Source organism: Limulus polyphemus, unplaced genomic scaffold, assembly GCF_000517525.1.
Source record: "Limulus polyphemus unplaced genomic scaffold, Limulus_polyphemus-2.1.2 Scaffold366, whole genome shotgun sequence".
In the NCBI taxonomy this organism is placed as follows: domain Eukaryota; kingdom Metazoa; phylum Arthropoda; class Merostomata; order Xiphosura; family Limulidae; genus Limulus; species Limulus polyphemus.
This window is the reverse complement of record NW_013665976.1, coordinates 390,114-408,850: the sequence shown is the minus strand read 5'-3', so window position 1 is coordinate 408,850 and position 18,737 is coordinate 390,114. Positions and strand designations below refer to the sequence as shown.

At 32.4% G+C, this 18,737-nt stretch overlaps 1 protein-coding gene across 4 annotated transcripts in view; it reads right to left on the bottom strand.

Annotated features, from left to right (window-relative positions):
- The window catches only part of LOC106457731 (mucin-17-like), a 43,586-nt gene extending 25,830 nt beyond the window's left edge, over positions 1-17,756 (bottom strand). For 3 of the 4 annotated variants that reach the window (XM_022383744.1, XM_013917177.2, XM_022383742.1), the window contains exon 1: positions 17,564-17,756. The gene's annotated coding sequence lies outside the window, so the exon portion shown is untranslated. Of the gene's footprint in view, positions 1-17,559 lie in introns of all 4 variants that reach the window. The other variant, XM_022383743.1, reaches the window with a different exon arrangement.
- Positions 17,757-18,737: the final 981 nt, after the last annotated feature.

The following is an 18,737-nucleotide window of genomic DNA, read 5'->3' as shown; positions in this document are numbered from 1 at the left end:
ATTTAATAAAATTATACAATGAACTTCTACTTTTACCGCTTCAGAAAATCAAACTGATGATTCAGTTTTCAGATCCTTTAAAGGCTTAGCGGCGTGACACGCGCACACCACGTACATACCTCGCACGTCGTTCTACTTTCACTGTCGGTAAGTTTCGGAACCGAAGCTGGAAGGAGGGTGAAAATGCGACTCAAACATACATTCGTACAATGCAGGTATATATATATATAGTTCTTGTCTAGTCGAGTTTAGCCTTTACGCTGGTTTCGGTATTCTTTCCCTCCTATACAACTCGACACCGTAGAATTTCTCACATATTTCGTGTCACATCAAAACATTTTCTGTTTCGTCAAACACGTACACACAGAAACAAAACTTTTTTTTTTTTTTCCTTGGAAAATTTATGTTCTACTGGAAACGTATGGTTTAACACTAATATTACGGAGCTTTATGTTCTACTGGAAACGTATGGTTTAAAACTAATATTACAGAGCTTTATGTTCTACTGGAAACGTATGGTTTAACACTAATATTACGGAGCTTTATGTTCTACTGGAAACGTATGGTTTAACACTAATATTACGGAGCTTTATGTTCTACTGGAAACGTATGGTTTAAAACTAATATTACGGAGCTTTGATCCGATAAATACACTCATAATATTCTTGTTTCTTTGTTGGTTGGTTTGTAGTTAAGCAGGAAGCTACACAATCGGCTATCTGTGCTCTATCCACCACGGGTATCGAAACCCGGTTTCTAGCGGTATGAGTCTAATTTTCTTAAGAGAGAGTGTGTGCGCGCATATATATAAGCCAAGTTGTTATGAAATGTACGACATCACAATACCTATAAACTCTTAAGTCAAGTTTACGGCTACAGAAGACAAGCTGTTATGATATGTACGACATCACAATGACTATAAACTCTGAATTCAAGTTTACAGCTACAGTTGACAAGCTGTTATGAAATGTACGACATCACAATATCAATAAACTCTCAAGTCAAGTTTACGGCTACAGATCACAAACTGTTATGAAATGTACGACATCACAATACCTAAAAACTCTGAATTCAAGTTTACGGCTACAGATGACAAGCTGTTATGATATGTACCACATCACAATATCAATAAACTCTTAGTCAAGTTTACAGCTACAGATCACAAACGTTATGAAATGTACGACATCACAATGCCTATAAACTCTGAAATGTGTAACACTAAAATAACTCTGCACATTTTTATTGCTAGCACACAATGAAAGCTTTATACGTGTGTTTAAGTGCATACACGTAATAATTAAGGTCACCGTTAACAAAAGTACACATCAAGTTGTATCCGTTCTCCAAAGTGCACTTCAATCACGTGAGTGGAGCAAGCTTATTGTCTATTGTGAAAACACACAGATATATTTGTAGTATCACAGTGCATTTAGTGGGTACAGTCGCATACTTTGTTTGTTCTGTTGAATTTCGCGTAAAGCTTCACGAGGGCTATCTGCACTAGCCGCCCCTAATTTTAAAACGATAGACTAGAGGGAAAGCAGCTAGTAAACGTCACTCACTGCCACCTTTTGAGCTACTGTAATCGAATAGTGGTTTTGGTTTGGTTTGAATTTCGCGCAAAGCTTCACGAGGGCCATCTGCACTAGCCGTCCCTAATTTAACAGTGTAAGACTAGAGGGAAGGCAGCTAGTCATCACCACCCACCGCCAACTCTTGGGCTACTCTTTTACCAACGAATAGTGGAATTGACCGTCACGTTATAACGCCCCCACGGCTGAAAGGTCGAGCATGTTTGGTGTGACGGGGATTCGAACCCACGACCCTCAGATTGCGAGTCGAGCTCCCTAACCACCTGGCCATGCCGGGCCCCGAATAGTGGGACTGACCGTCACATTATAATGACCCTGTGACTGAAAAAAAGAGCATGTTCGGTGACGGGATTCGAACCCGCGGCCCCCCAGATTGCGAGTCGAGTACACTGACCACTATAACATGTCAGGTCCACAATTGTTTTATTAAATATAGCATGAGTTTATTTGTAGTTAAGCACAAAGCTACACAATGGGCTATTCAGTCACATTGATCTTCATGACACTCTAGTAAAAGACAGGATACAATGTGTATTTCCAAATGTAGATATTGCACTACGCATTTTTCTAACATTGATGATTACTAACTACTCCCAGAATGCTCTTTTTCTCAGCTGAAAAGAATAAAAACCATCAGAGGACAACAACATGTCAGGGCAGACTTGATTTGCTTTCCCTACCATGTATATAGAAGCGGACATGCTTCTTCGAATCAGCTTCGATAAAATTATACTGGATTTTGCAATCTGAAAATCTAGAAAGAAGCTATTTTAATTTCAGCATACGTGTAAGTTTTGTTTCATTTCGAAAAAAAAAAAATTTACGGTTTATTGCTGTTTTTATTTTAAATTACATATATATTGGGCACCATAATCTTTTCAGTGCTTAGAGCCTCTAAAGGTCTTAATCCGGCCTTGGCACTGACTCGAGGGAAAGCTATTGGAAATATTACATTACCTCATGATTTTTTTTTTAAATTCACTTTCGCTGGTCATAACTAAAGGGATACACATGGGCCATGCGTTCGTGATCGAGAAAGCCAACTAAAAAAGACGAAATTTCTCAAGCAAAGTTAAATTCCTCGGGAATGTAATATTTCGATCTCTGGATTACTAACCCACAACGCCAAAATGTGGGGTGCGATCCCTGCCACGGACATAGTTCATATAGGTCACCGTATCTTTGTGTTTAACATCAAAGAAATGATATTTGTGTAAAGAACAGGAGTATAAGATTTGGGGTAATATAAAATTAGTAACAAAAAACAGCCTTTAATGTGCATCTTTCATGGCCTACTTGCTTGGAAAAACAAAACCATACACTTATTTTCTGATAACTCCGACCAATCGGTAGATATATAATATTTATCACAGTTTTTACGTATACATTAGGTGCTACAGTTTCATTTATCTGCATGGACCTGACCAATAAGCCTTTTAAGTGCATCTTCGATCAACTCAGCTATCACCACAACATCCCACTTGTACGCCTTCGCTTGGACTCGTTCTCATTCTTAATAAAAAAGAATATATATATACACTCACATACACACATATATATATATATATACGCGCGCACACATATGGCTTGGTTTAAAGAATTAATGACGTGACTTCCAACAAGACCAAATTGGTCGTTTCAAATTTAAATCGCTATCTGTTTCATTTTTATTTGGTCAATAAATCACGTTGACACTAATCAAACATATACCAGATGTTTGCATTTTGAGTTTGACAAAATGTAAAACTTATTTTTTGTTTACTGCTCTCAAACTGATGCCATTTTTGTTATAACTTGCACGTGATTCTTCATACAATCTAATTAACTAAAAATGTTCCTATCACTCAACCGCTACGTGTAGTAAAGTATTACTTCGTTATCCGTATCAAGAAACACAAATTATCTCGAGCTATCTTCATTGTTATAAATCCAAGCAGACCCGGGCGACTATGTGGGACCAGTATAGATATCTTTATTAGCGATTCTTAAAGACGAAACTGAAAAAACTAACCCATTAACTAACTTACCACGTCGTTCTGTGGTACAATTCCCGTCATGAAAAGTGATTCCATGAACCGATAAGCCTATTTCAAAATGTATTATGTGCCAGTGATGCACTCCCCCAGGTCTTGGAAGCGCTTACCCCCTCCCAAAAAAGACAATTTTGATGTTAATAGCCTGACGACAAATCACTGCAGTCAATAAAAGACAATTTGAGGTTAATATCCTGACAACAAATCACTAAAAGAGAATTTGAGGTTAATAGCCTGACGTCAAATCACTGCAGTCAATAAAACACAATTTGAGGTTAATATCCTGACAACAAATCACTGCAATCACAATAAGACAATTTGAGGTTAATAGCCTGACAACAAATCACTAAAAGAGAATTTGAGGTAAATAGCCTGATGACAAATCACTGCAATCACTAAAAGACAATTTGAGGTTAATAGCCTGATGACAAATCACTAGAGTACAAAAAAGGTTGAAAGAAAAGGAAATAACTCACCTTTTTTTCTCTCTCAATTAAAATGAAAACATTTTCACCCCACCCTCCCCACACTTCATGGAAGAGCCACTCTCCCATATCCCCACTTGAGAGTCCCATTGACATGTACAGGTGTACTGATTTTTTGTTATAAATAAAATGATAATATCTTCCCTTGAAATTAGGGAGAAGAGGAAGATAACAGACTTATGATTTTCAAAAAATGAAAGTTTTTTTTGTATATGTAACCATTTTTTTTTGTCTTCTTACTCATTCAAAATCTGTGAACTGAAAAGAATAGATTTGCTCATAAGAAAATAACAACTTATCATTAATTTTAATTTTTTTTTATTGTTGAATACTATAAGGGACCCCACATTTTGTATCTTGTCTAGAACCCTACAGTAGCTAATGGTCAGCACTACTACAGCCTTACAAAATGGCCAAATTATTTCCTTAAGAGCTTTCAAGAGTATGTTAATTTTATTGAAATCCACATCATAGACTACATTAGCTCCTTAAAAATTTTATTATGTGATAATATTTTGTATTTCAATTACAGTAAGACCAATATATCATATCATTGATAGATACCTTGAATTCAAATATTAGATTAATACACAAGTGAATTAAATATACGTGAGGCAATTTCTGAGAAGAGCAAGATACAAAACTTCCATCACATGGTCCAAGAAGGAGAAATAAAAACCGTTTTAGCTATAAACCAAACCTACTCAACTATGTCCTTCCTTTCAAGTTTATCTTTGCAATTGGGTGATAAAAAGAAAAGGCAAATAACATCCACTTATTCAATGTAAAACTTGGGATAAAGCAACAGTTCTGAAATCAGAAACACAGCTATAGCAACTCATTCTTATTTACACTAGACTACTAGAAACAAACACTGGGACAGCATGCTTTTAATAATCACAACATCATGTCACCTTTGGCATTAATCACAGTTTTGGACTTTCTTATTTGGAATTTACCTGTGTGTTCTGGTTGTTGTTTGTCTCAATTATTGAAAGACACGGCAGTAGGCCAAAGTACATTATCATCATCACAAAAGACGTTTTTCCCCACAGAATTCCAATATTGCAAGTGATGTAGCATTGTCTAAAACATCACAATACGAAAAGGAATTTACATTTCCTCCCTCGACAATTATTAATAGGCCAGGACTAAACCAGCTAAAAGAGACCCATACTATCATTGGCATCTGTGGAGGTTTATGCAATCAATAACCATTCTTCTGTTTAACCTTCAATTTATCAACTTCACAAAGATTATCATATAAGGTAATTTTATGATATTGCCTATTGCAGAGCTCAGTTTAAGAAACTGACACAAAAGTGTGAAATCACTCATTTTCCGAGTAAGGTACACACAAATCTCCAAAGTAAAGAGTGAGATTAATGGCAATATAAAATGTTTTTTTTTATAGTTAATTAAGTGTATTTGAACTTTTTATTCACTTCACAAGTTCACACTACTTTGCCCCTCCCCCAAATGGTCTTCCCTTTCTTCAGCAAATTCCCACAGTGGGTTTGGTTAGGAGTAGGATAGTTGAACTGCCTTGGACACTTGTATCACTAAACCTGCAATCAATAACAATTCTTCTGTTTAACCTTCAAATTATCAACTTGTTTTTAGTAATCAAGTGTAGATAAAAATGAGGTTCTATAGCTATGTTTCTGATTTCAGAGCTGATGATACCTTTACTGGCGAAACTGTGATGCATTAATAAATGAAGTACTTGTGAGTCATAAAATTGTCTTTGTGTTTTTTCTACCTTCTGTAATTATGGAGTTTCACCAAGTACCAGTGGTTTCAAGTATCAATTATATATATATGTATATATATATATATAAAATGTACGTGTGTGTGTGTGTGTGTATCCCTTCAGTCATGCACGGACACAAAACAACAAATGTGGTTAATTAATGAAAAAATATTATTTTCAGTGAGGAATCAATAAACGTTAACGAACAGCTCTAGGAAAACATATAACAAGAACTATGAAAAGCTTTGAACAGTTACACAAGTATAGATAGTTAAACACCATTTTAGTTTGTGGCACCATTAAGATAAACAACAATTTCTAAACCTATTCATCTATGGGGTACTGTGCATGCAATAACTAAATATTATAAACCATAAACATACATGATGGGCTAAAAAATATAGTATCACCATTTCCAACAAAATTGAACTGTCAATAATATTTCATTGATTGCGTTCAATGTCAGATAAAAGCAAAACCTTAAAAGTTAAAATTTATTTTTTGTTTGTGTGTTGTGGAAAAGGAAGGGGCAAGATTTTTTTTTTCCTGGTGTTTTGTCCCTTGGACAAGAACTTAAAAAAATAAAAAAATCATACCCTTACCAACTTAAATATAGATGTTATAATAATGGGAAAAAAATTCATAAGCCTGTAAAACGTTTCAGCTAAATCTAGCAAAGCACATAGATATGTATGCTGCAATTTTAATCAGAACTTGCATGCAATTTAACTTTTTGCAATTGTGTGAATTGCTGACTACTCGTTATCTATACAAGTACCTTGCTGTACGCTGAAATAAAAGACTGTTTTAGAATGCAAAGATTTTAGCTAAGTCGAAAATCCTGTTAACATTTCTTAATTTTCTTTCGATGAGATTGAAACTTAAATCTTTCTGAAAAATTTTATAACAAAGTTAAATACATAAGTTATCATATCAGAACATTTTTTTTTATGTTGTCTGTACACATTTTTCTAGCTTAACAAATTAGTTTGCTAGGACACTCTCAATACATTTTTCAGAGTTAAGTTAATATGAAATTTTAGACTTTACATTGTTTAAAAGTTAAAATACATTTATGAACTAGATTTTGAACCAACAACATACGAAAAATACTTCATATATACAAAAAAATATATTAGTGATGTCTAAAAGAAAATTTGTATAAAATTCTAACAAAAGATGCAGAAACTAATGTTTAGAAATATCTCTCATATTCATCCTATAAGTGTACCACACGTACATGTCACTAAGTGATATTGTCTTTAATTTCCATTAGTACAGTTTCTAAGTGAAGTTAACAAATGTTGTTGAAATGCATGCTTTTTCTTCCAGGAAATGTTTGATTCTTTTTGTTTTGAACTGTATATGTAGTAAGTACATTCTTTGAATGGTGGTCTCCATGCTGACAGAAAAAGTAGAACAAAAAAACGGTGAAACTATAAATAAAACAGTTTTCACCAGGAAGTTATTTTTGTATGTTGGAAACACAGAAGTTCAATGGAAAATAACCATTTACTTGATGAAAGTTGAAAATGGTTAATGCAGAAATAGTAACATAGAACTTAAAAAATAATTACCATGCACAGTAGCAGACATTTTCTGTATGAAGACATGGTGTCTATGGGTGTATAATGTAAGAAAACACAAGACTCTGATGCAAGCGTGATGGTAAAGAGATATTCTTACAAATTGTTGTGAAGTGACTCATTACTTTAACTTACATCACACGATTACTCCTTTTCAGAGCTTTTGCTCTTAAGAAGTTCTGTAGCCAGCTGTTGGATATCTCCTTTGGCAGTTGTTTATGGAACTGTTCTTTATTCGATGCACATAAATTAGTAAACATCTAACACTGCTGTACTGAGAATGCCCGTACTGTGAAACTGTTGTGTATTATTACATTGCTAATTTTCACAAGCAGTTGTGCTCCTAATTTTTTCTTATATCATAAATTGTTACCGAGTAAATTCAGAATATTCAGTGGTTATCACTTGTCACAGTACATAATCTCAACTCTTGAGCAGGAAAAAAAACAACTTTACACCCTAAATAAGAAAAATAAAAACATTTTTACAATTATTCCCTTATAAGATATTTCATGGATTTCACTTGATGTTTCTGCTTTTCACCAAAATGAGTTTTACATTTTGGATAGAAAAAAACTATAGTATTATTTTCAACTTTAAAATAAAAAGTTAACCAAACAGCACATAATACTTTGGTCAGATCATGAATGTTACAGTTTTTGTTCATCAACTTTCATTACAAAAAAACACAAATTTAACATCTATTTGTTAACAAAGTTAATTAAGAGCACATGGATTAAACATCCATTTATTATCAAGTTAAAATTATTTGTGTATATTCAACAGCATGTAGAAGATAAATTGTACAGTATTCTTTATGTTGGAAATAAATAGCTATGTTATTAAATAATTAGATCATTTTTATTTAATATATTTATAATCATCTCATTACTTGCATATTGATGGTATTTGTTACAAAAGAAGGATAATTATAATATGCATAAAAATTATAATCATGACATCTATCAAAAAAGTTAAATGATGCTTTTTTTAAATCACAGAAATATGGTAACAATGGGTATTATCAGATCAACAGGTTGGCAGTGGCTGTTAGCACCAATATAGGAGTTAACATTAGGATGACCTTACGTACTACAACCATGAAGTATTAAGAAGGAATCATAAAAAAATTAGTTATTACTTCAACTATCCATGAAATAAAGCTCATGTAGTTAAGATTCTCTTCTTCAAATCATGCACATCTATCACTTCAACACAAGGACCACACGTAGTGTATGTAACTACAAGGACAAAAATCAGTATACACAACTGTGTTCAGAGACAGACAATTTATATATAGACACACACACACAAATATATATCAAGAATGGGGGTGAATACTGGAGACCAGTAATCAAATACATACACGAATACTTCATATTTTTTTATGAATATTAATGCAGGAAAAATGCTAAGTATTTGAATATGAATACATAGAAATGTGTTCATGAATACTTTGTCAGGTAATATGCAATAATGTTGAAACAGCAGACAATAAGATTTCAGTACTTTTTATTTTTTGAAACAAACTTTTGAGAAACTGAAACAAAATTTGAACGAATAATAACATTTCAATACTTTTATTTTTCAATATGCAATAATAAAGTTTTAGAATAAAAATATATATTTTTAAAGGAGACTTAAAGATATTATAACTGTCCATTGTTCTTTATGAACATCAGTCTCTCAAATGTCTTGTCAGTGAGATGGCAGCTACCAGATTTAAAGGTTTCACCTCCAATGCTAAAAAAATGCTCAATGGAGACAGAGGATGCTGGAACACTCAGGTCAAGTTTGGATAGTAGAGATAGGGTAGGAAAGTTTTTTTCATGGATCTTCAAATAATCTAGAGGGTTGCTTTCTTCAGGAATGCAAGGATCATCAAGATAGGTAACAATCTCTGTATCCTCTGAAGATGAGGTTGTTGTTTTCTTGGAGGCAGCAAAGAAACTAAAGAGTTTACTTCTGTAAGGGGGGGATTTACAGTCCTCTTTTGGTTCCATGGTTGTAGGATTACTAGTTGAGGAAACTTTCTTGACTTCTTGTTACAAGAGCATTTGATTGGATTCATAGACCATAGGTCTAGTGAAACACCAGTCAGGTTTAAATCTGGGATCCATTGCCACAGCCAGGCAGAAGACACTTCGTTGCTCATACTGAGTCAGCCTGGCATGAACAGATTTCTTCAGTGCAGAGACAAGAGTGAAATTATATCTTGACTGCATGCTGTCAATCTCAGTCATCAGCCCATAAACACATGACATTACATAACTGTAGGTAACAATGTTCTGACCCTGAGTGAAACCTATTGCCTTTTCAAAACGTGTCAGTATTGTCACCAAATCTGCAAGCACAGTTCACTCATGAAAAGTATGTTTCAATGAATCAGTATCTAGATTATCCAACTTCTCCTGGGGGAATCTTCAATAAAGACTTAATCATCTTAATTTCCGAGATCCATCATGTTGGTGTTGCCGACTGAACTCCCTCCTCTCCATTAGTTGATTGTGTTGATTTACAAGTGTAGGATATGATAGCTAATATTTTGGAAATTACTTTCAGCTGTGGTGCAGCTTGTTTCATGCCATCCCTGATCACAATCTGTAGCATGTGGGAAAAGCAGGGGTCATGTTTAGGAATAAATTCAGAATAATTTTATGCTCATTTAGATTCATCCAAAAGGTCATCTTCTGAGTCACTATCCGTAGATGAGCTATCACCATCTCTCACACTAGGTAGTGTCTGCAGTTCAAACCCAGGCAAGCTGAAAGCCTTGATCATGATGGATACATGATCAGATGTCACATGCGACACCTTGTTGGTGATGTTAAAGAGATTTATTATTTCATCATATTGAGCTGCAGTATTATCAGATGTGTAACGTCCCTTGAAATGCTGACAAAATGACTAGTGACTCCAAGAAAGCTGTGCATTTGTCTACTACTCCAGATATCCACAGTGACATTGATGTTGGGTAAAAGTTGTAGTAGTGAGATGACTTTTTGTTGGACTTCTTCAAATCCATGGCTGCCATTAGATCTTGAATATCTTTTGACTCCACTACTGAAAAGGGTTGAAGTGCACCAGCAATGAAATTGACAAGTTTGTTAGTACGCTGCTATTGTAGGCTGCTGCACCTGGGCGGAAGTACCAGAGCCAGATTTAGACTTCTGTAGCTCTGCTTTATGATTATGCTAGAAATACAAAAGAGCATCTCAGTTATATAATATAAAGTTTATAATAAAAAATGTACCATACTAAATAAATGAAAATAATAAAAAATATAGCTTAACATACATGCAAAATTTAGTGTACCTATATTATATTGTATACTTTATATAGAATATAGTTCATATTAACAAAAATATAAAAGGCTTACCTGTGTCAGCAGATTAGAAGTAGTTTTTTCTGATATAGAAAGTCTGCTCACAATATTTACACTTTGCTTTGATGTGACCAGATCTATCAACATGAAGTATGAAGTGTTAATGTACCACTGAAGGCAGTTTAGTAGCCATCATAAGTGACTTGACTGAATTAATAACCATGTAATACAATAACTTTTAAGGTGGTTGAAGAGTATTGACCTGATTTAACTTTCGCCACAGACATCCTTTACTGTACATGTCGCAATGTTTTTAGTAAGTTACATTCAAAATTTGATTAAACTACTTTTTGTTCATGTTATACCAATTAGTACAGCATAAAATCATAGCTAATAATCCATATTTTAATAGTATACAAGTTTCAAGATCTTAATTTTATAAGGCAATGTTTAAAAAAAATCCTGAATTTCCCCTAGTGTGAGAAATGGTACTTTTTTCTCTAGGCATCCCCTCTTCTTTAATTTATTTACCATCCCTCCAAGAAGTACAAAATTTAATGTAAGTTACTCATTATAACATACCATCGACATATCGACAAAATTTAATAATTGGATGGGGGACCATGCCCCCCTTTAGTTATGTCAGTGATAGTGAATCTAGTACATAAAACTAAGCCAATACCCTAAAGGAAATTCAACAATTTGAGTTAAAAAGATATTTCAAATGTACTATACTTATTTTTCTGCCTTTATGTATCTTTATTTACATAATATTGCTATCATAACTCATTCTTTTATATTCGGCTATCAACCTTATAAAATGAATATTTTACTTCTGAGCAAATGTGGACATAAATAACCAACAAGAATCATACTGGCATAAATGTTTTTGTAATAGTCTTATAATCTATTAAGCAGAAAACAAGTCATTTAATTAAACTTGTTTATAACAAATAAATAAATAACCTAATATAACAAACCTACCCAAACATCAATATTTAATTAATAGCTTTAACTGCAATTATGTGCTTCAAGTTCAGAACTTAGCATAAACCAAAGTTAACTTGCGTAGATGTAAAGGTCGTAACACCTATTTCTAAACAGTAACATAACTATAAATAGAATTTATTAACATAAAGAACTGAACACATCACTCAGTAAAAATGTGTATTTTTAGTGTATATATGATGTAGTCACATGAATAAATTTTTATATGACTGGATTATGTGTTGATTTACATGTGTATTGAAAGAATAACGGGACACTCAGTGAGTTTTCATTAACATTGGCAAAACATGATGTTTGAACTTCTTCTTTTCCATTTTTAACTTTTTTAAAACATTCCTTTTTAGTCTGTATAACACAACAAATAAATATTTCCAGGGTTCTTGGGGTTTGTGCTGTTGTGCCAAGGAATGCTGTACCACCAAGAATGTAGACTTAGAGCCTTGAATACCACTACTACAAGCTGTTTGCCAATGTTTAAGAATTACTGTATGTAAGTAAGTCTTTCTTTTCTTAGCAAATGTCAAAAAATTATGGTAAATTATGCTTAATTCTTTCATTAGTTTTCACAGCTAACCCTTAAATTTTCATTGCCTACGTAGCTTTCAACTGGTTTCTTTAATGATTACCGGATAACTTACAAAGATTAATAAAATGTAAAGCTTGAGGGTTTATTCAGGACTTTTAAGTAGTTAAGAGTAACAACCACTTGAATGAAATTTTGAAATCCAACACAAAATTTCCTGAAATTCCAATTCATCCCAACTATCAAAGATAAATAATTAATCCAAGTGTAAAACATGTACAGCTGAGTAAATTTCCATTTCAGAAACATAATTTAAATCATACAGAAATGGAGATAAACTATCCCATTTTTTCCTAAAGGTTACTGATGTAACTAGTTTTAAAGAAGTAACAATATTTTAATACTTAAACAAGACTCATTAACAATTAAAATTTCAAGAACTCTCAAAATAAACAGAATAATTTTCTCACACAATTTTAACAAATCATATAACATTCAAAGTATAACTGGGTGATTCATGTTATTTGCTGATTGATTAATCAACAGCTCTACTCACTGCCTACATTTCATTAATTAATTAGTACAGTGTTCCTCATACCATGGTACTATAACTAAAAAAAAGTTTGTAGCTGGTGCTGCAAATCAGTTGTCTTCCCTCTAGTCAGCCATTCAAAATTGGTGTGTGTCAAATAGTCTTAACAGCTTTGCAATAGCAATAGGAATCAAACTTATACATATATGACTAAAATTGATATATGGTGCCATTATGTACTTTTGTGCTCAACACCAAACAAGCATAACAGCAATATTTCAGTTATTTGGATAGATGATATATCAAAAACCCTAATTTTGATAAGTTGATTATTTTCATAATAATCAGTTTAACTGTAATTTCAATTAATCAATTAATTTACATGACATTAATTAATCTAATTGCTGCTCATAGGTAACCAATTAAACTGCCCAGCTCTAGTTCCATTTCTTTCTAAAAGTGTTGTATAATAACTTGTGTATTACAAATCTGTCAAATTTTAAACATTCAACACTTAAAGAAAGGTTAGAATCATAAACTAAGTTACAGGTATATTATAATAAAATAAAGAATATAAGAGGTACATGTGATAAGATGCTTATGTCAATAAACCAACAGAAATCTCTTTAAGCTCTTTTATAGAACTTTTAGTACAAATTCTATCAATCACTTCCTAATAGTGATTAATATTAACATATTATTTTTCTATGTACACATAATATGGGTATTATAAACACTATAAAATACTTTGGTACAAACAGTACAACAGTAGAAAATGTGAGAAAATTATTCTGTTTACTTTGAGAGTTCTTAAATTTTTAATTGGTTTTTTTAAGTATTCAGTTATTGTTACTTTTTTACGACGAGTTATAACAGTAACCTTTAGGAAATAATGAGATAGCCTATGTCTATTCCTGTATGATTTAAATTATGTATCTGGGATGAAAATTTACTCAGCTGTACATGTATTTATGTTTGGAATAATTATTTACGTTTGACACTTGGCATGAATTGAAACTTCAGGAAGTTTTATGTTGGACTTTTGAAATTCTTTGCGAATGACTGTACTGCTTTCGAAATACACAGTTTTCAGAATGAGCATGGCTGAAAAAGAAGACATAGACTGTAGTGATGTGGTGAGGCTCAAATCGTTTTATTATCATGTAAACTCTTTATACATGTAGGTGTCATGTGTGATTTGATTACTTAGACAAATCATCTCCCAAATTGGAGGTGTTGACTTGTAGAATATGTAAAACATTAACCTTCATTTTGGGTCATTAATGACTGGAACTAATTAACTGTAAGTCACTTTTTAGTTCCCGCCTACAACTGTATATAGCTGGTTTATTTTTGTGTTCATTTGAAGAAAGTTTTATTTTAACTAATTTTATAACATTCAAAGTATAACTGGGTGATTAATATTATTTGCTAATTGATTAATCAACAGCTCCATTAACTGACTACATTTCATTAATTGATTAGTACAGGGTTCCTCAAAAGATGGTAGTACAACTAAAGTTATTAGCTGGTGGTGCATATCAGTTGTCTTTATTCTAGTCAGCAGCTAAAATGAAATGAAAACAAGTGGGTAGTAAGTACTGCCAGCCAGTTGCCTTCTGTCTATAGGTATGGGGGGGGGGGGATAGGTTGGCTTATTTAACAAAGTTTACAAATTTTAATTTGACCGTCAGCATGGTTTCACTAGGGGAAAAATGCTTTTATCAGACTTTCAAAACACTTTGTTATCACTGATGAAAGACTAATAGGCCTATAATTACCTAGACAATTTTTAACACCTCGCTTGAAAAGAGAAGTAACATTATCTAACTTCCAATCTTCTGGGTATTCACTGTTCAAGGACTTAGAAAAAATAGTAGCAAGTGGCTCACGTACTCAATCCTTAACCTCTTTTAAAACCTTCAGGTAAATATTACTTCATCCAGGAGTTTTATTGTTCTTTAAACTTCCCATTTTTTTCTTAATAAGCTCAGAATTAATGTGATCATCTTGTTCTATCTTGTTTCCATTTAGCAACTGTTCAGGATGAAAAATATTGCTTATATCTTTATTAGAAAAACTCAAAAAAAAGTACAATTTAATAACCCAGCTGTCCCCTAATCATCACATACTGGTCTTCCTGTATGAGCTCTCAAAGGCTCTGCTCCCATCCTAACATTTTGCTTACCCTTAATGTATTTGAAGAAATCCTTATTATTAATCATCACACTTTCGATCAGTCTTTTTTTCATATACTTTTTGATTTCCTAATTTCCCATTTGACCAACTCTTTTGATCTTTTATAATCCTCCAAGTCTACCTCTACACTTAGTTTAAAAGTTTATATATACAATGCTTTTCTTTAATATTATTCTTTATATCCTTTGTGAGCCAACCTAGTTTTTACTTGCAGCTATCCTTTTTTTGTCTATAAAGAGCATGCCTATCTTGAATATTTAAGAATGTATTTAAAAACTATTTTTTTCCACATTTGATCAGTATCTCCAACTAATTCAGTTGCCCAATTCACAGCAGATATTTCTTGTCTCATCTTTTCAAAATTTGCTATTTGAAATTTGGAACCAAAATCTCACTATTCCTTATCTTCATATGCAGCAAAACATCAACCCAGATGTTCCCCAATCTCTACCCTATCAACATTTCTTTATTAGAAGTTAGCCATAAGTCTAAAAATAGTATTGTTCTTAGTAGGTTCCCTAACCAACTGTTGAAGAAATCCATCCCAAACAATTCCTAAGGACCTGTCTCCTTCACGATTTTACTCTAACATTTCCCAATCTATATGCCTAAAATTCAAATCTCCCATAAGTATAATCTCATTAACAGTTTACTTCTTTATCTCACTGTAGAGATTAATTTCATCGGTTTCATATGGTGATCTTTAACAAATTCCAACTAAAAGCCTTCTCCCCTTATACCACTAACATAAACCCAAATATATTCAACCTCATTACTACTAGCTTTGATATCATCAACATGAACAAGATCTAACTCACAATTTACATATGAAGCTACTCCTTCCTAAATATATTAATAACAGTCGGGCAATTAACTTGATTAGTTTCAATCATCAATTAATGTTTCTGATTAATTATTTCAACTACCCAAGAAACTGAAATATTGCCATGATGATTTCTCATTCTTATTTTCAATTCATTTAAGTTTGTTCAGCTTAATCAATTAGTACCATGACACACAACAGTAGTCAACTAATCAAACAATGTTTCTGATCATTATTATTTTTTGTTATTCCAACTATACAAGCTTGACATTAGTCTAAAAAATGTACAAAGCTCCCCCAAGCAACAGTGAGCGATCAATGAAAACTAAGTACCAAATCCCAACTACTATTAGCTTGATATAAAAGATTAAAAGATGACATTTTATACAAGAAGACAGAAAGTGAAACAAAAAATACTGTTATATATAGAGTAATATTGCTTCAATAAATTTTAAAATATAAATCAATGAATTATTGATTCGCAAGGCTAATACACTTAATAGAAGTTACAGAACTTACTATGTGCAGTGTGTATAGACAACTTACCAGATGCCAAAGCCACATCTCCTACACACATGTTTAATTTAAGCCTGTTTTCAGCCATAAATATGAAGTCAAACAATGACTCAATTTGTTAACCTTATACCAAGCCCGTTCCCTTGGCTGTGGTTTCGCTAGATACTGGTATAAGATCAGTACATGAATAATAATATAATGTCACTAAAAAAGTTGACTTAATAAACAATGAAACATCAACAATGGATAAAAACAACTACTACTATCACCAGATATTAATTTCACTAAACTATTACTATAAATTATGAGGCTAAGGGCATGGTTCAAACTGTACTACTTTACCTAAGTGTTCCTCTTAATATTTTATAACTTACAATAGTCAAAAGCTAATAAAGGCAAAAATATTATTATTATCAGGTTTCCTTATTAAAATAATAAGCAGTAAAAAAATTAATTAACTTACTTTTAAGATTTAGGCTAGTCTAGTTTAAGTTAGTTGTGCTTTCATCAAAAAGTCATGAAATTGTCAATGTGATTTGCAGTTCTACTAAACACTGAAAAGTAGCTGCAGCACTGAGAAGGGAAGATACATTTTACTGAACTAGTAGAAAGCTAAATGGCAAATTGATTAATAATTTGAAAGTAGACACATCATAAATGAAAACAATATCCTATTCAATGAAAATGTGCATATATCATATTTCACTAGAAAGGTAACATTTCCCTCTCAACCCCCAAATTAAAAAAAAATACTATATTTTCTTTGATTATTAAATACCTGCTTGCATCAAGTTAATTTGATAATAATTTTCTACAGGTATTTCCATTCACAGTTTAAAACATTTTGTCTTCAACTTCAAGCCTATTAGTACTACAACTAGTAGCACTAGTACAACTAGATATATAAAAATATTTCCTTTTCAATACTTAGTATGACCCATGAGAAATTATGAACCGTGTAAAATGAGTGTAATTTCATAATGGCAGTAAATAGTGTTGAATGTTAAATTTTCGCTTTAGGCGCTAGCTCAGTTACTAATGGCTAATATTATATTTATATAATATGTATACTATAGCTTTACAGCCTGTATTATCATATACTAACACTACTTAAAGTAAAACAGTGTGTAACAGTATACTACGTTACGTAAATTAGACCGTTCACGACTGTCCAGCGTGGTTACTTACTTTTGCTCTAAATAGTGCATTACCCAGTCAAAAACTTCTGCTTGAACATCTTCAGAAGTAAGATGATATCTTCCGATAATTCCAATTCGATACTGAACACCTTCATCAGACGCCGTTGAACTTTCATATTCAAAATCTCTTAAAAATCGTTTTATTACATTCACTCCTTCTGCCGGTTCCTCCATCACAAAACTGCGTGCTCTTATTGAATAAACGATAGAAGCCTACTCTGACATCTGGTGGTTTTATTTACATATGTTTAACAGGTAACTAATACTAATTACCGCTTGTTACCTGGTTAGATTTTTATATTGACTTTGCAGTCATTTTTATGATATTAATATTTTAATGCGTGATTAGATAAACCATTCTATTCAAGCATAAGTAAAAAATATGAATTTATAATAATTGTTTTGAAGTTCGTTTAAAAAACTGAAGTCAAACTTATTAGCTAACTAAATAGAAATACAGGAGATACATGGTCATTACATAATATAAACTACTGAACTTCAAAAACTTTTAAATTAATAAAACTCTCGAAGTAATTATTCAAAGCTGAGTTAATAAAACGAATTTTATAAACTTATAAACAACTAGATGCAATTATTGACTTGTTCGACTGACTTTATGATCAATAAGTTAGGATTACTTTTACATTTTGATAGCTTAAACATGACACACAACATCAGTTAAATCCCACGTTTTAAAATATTTATACCAGAAGAACAAAGAGAAATAGGGAAATACTTTCTTCCAAAAATGTACTTTAATCTTCTGTCATAACTTAAACTTGCTAATACAAAAATAGTATTTAACATAATATAGACTGAAACTCAGATTACACTCGAACTAACATTATACAGATGAGCTGAATAGGCTATATTAAAAGTACATTGAATATGCAAATCAGCAAGTCACGTGACATATACAACCACAGCGACATCAATTCTTGATGAAACAGTATGCATCATAACCAAGATTTGAAACTGTTTGGAATTTCGTAGTTATTGTAATACCACTAAAAATGAGAATGGTATGTAATAGTCCTTTCTGACACAAAATATTCAGACAGTCAGATCATAAAGATATTGTTGCGTCAGCGAGGTCACGTGACTATCACGCCACTCGTTCTCTCGAACCTTCGTGAATTGTCAGGAGATTACTAGATATAGTG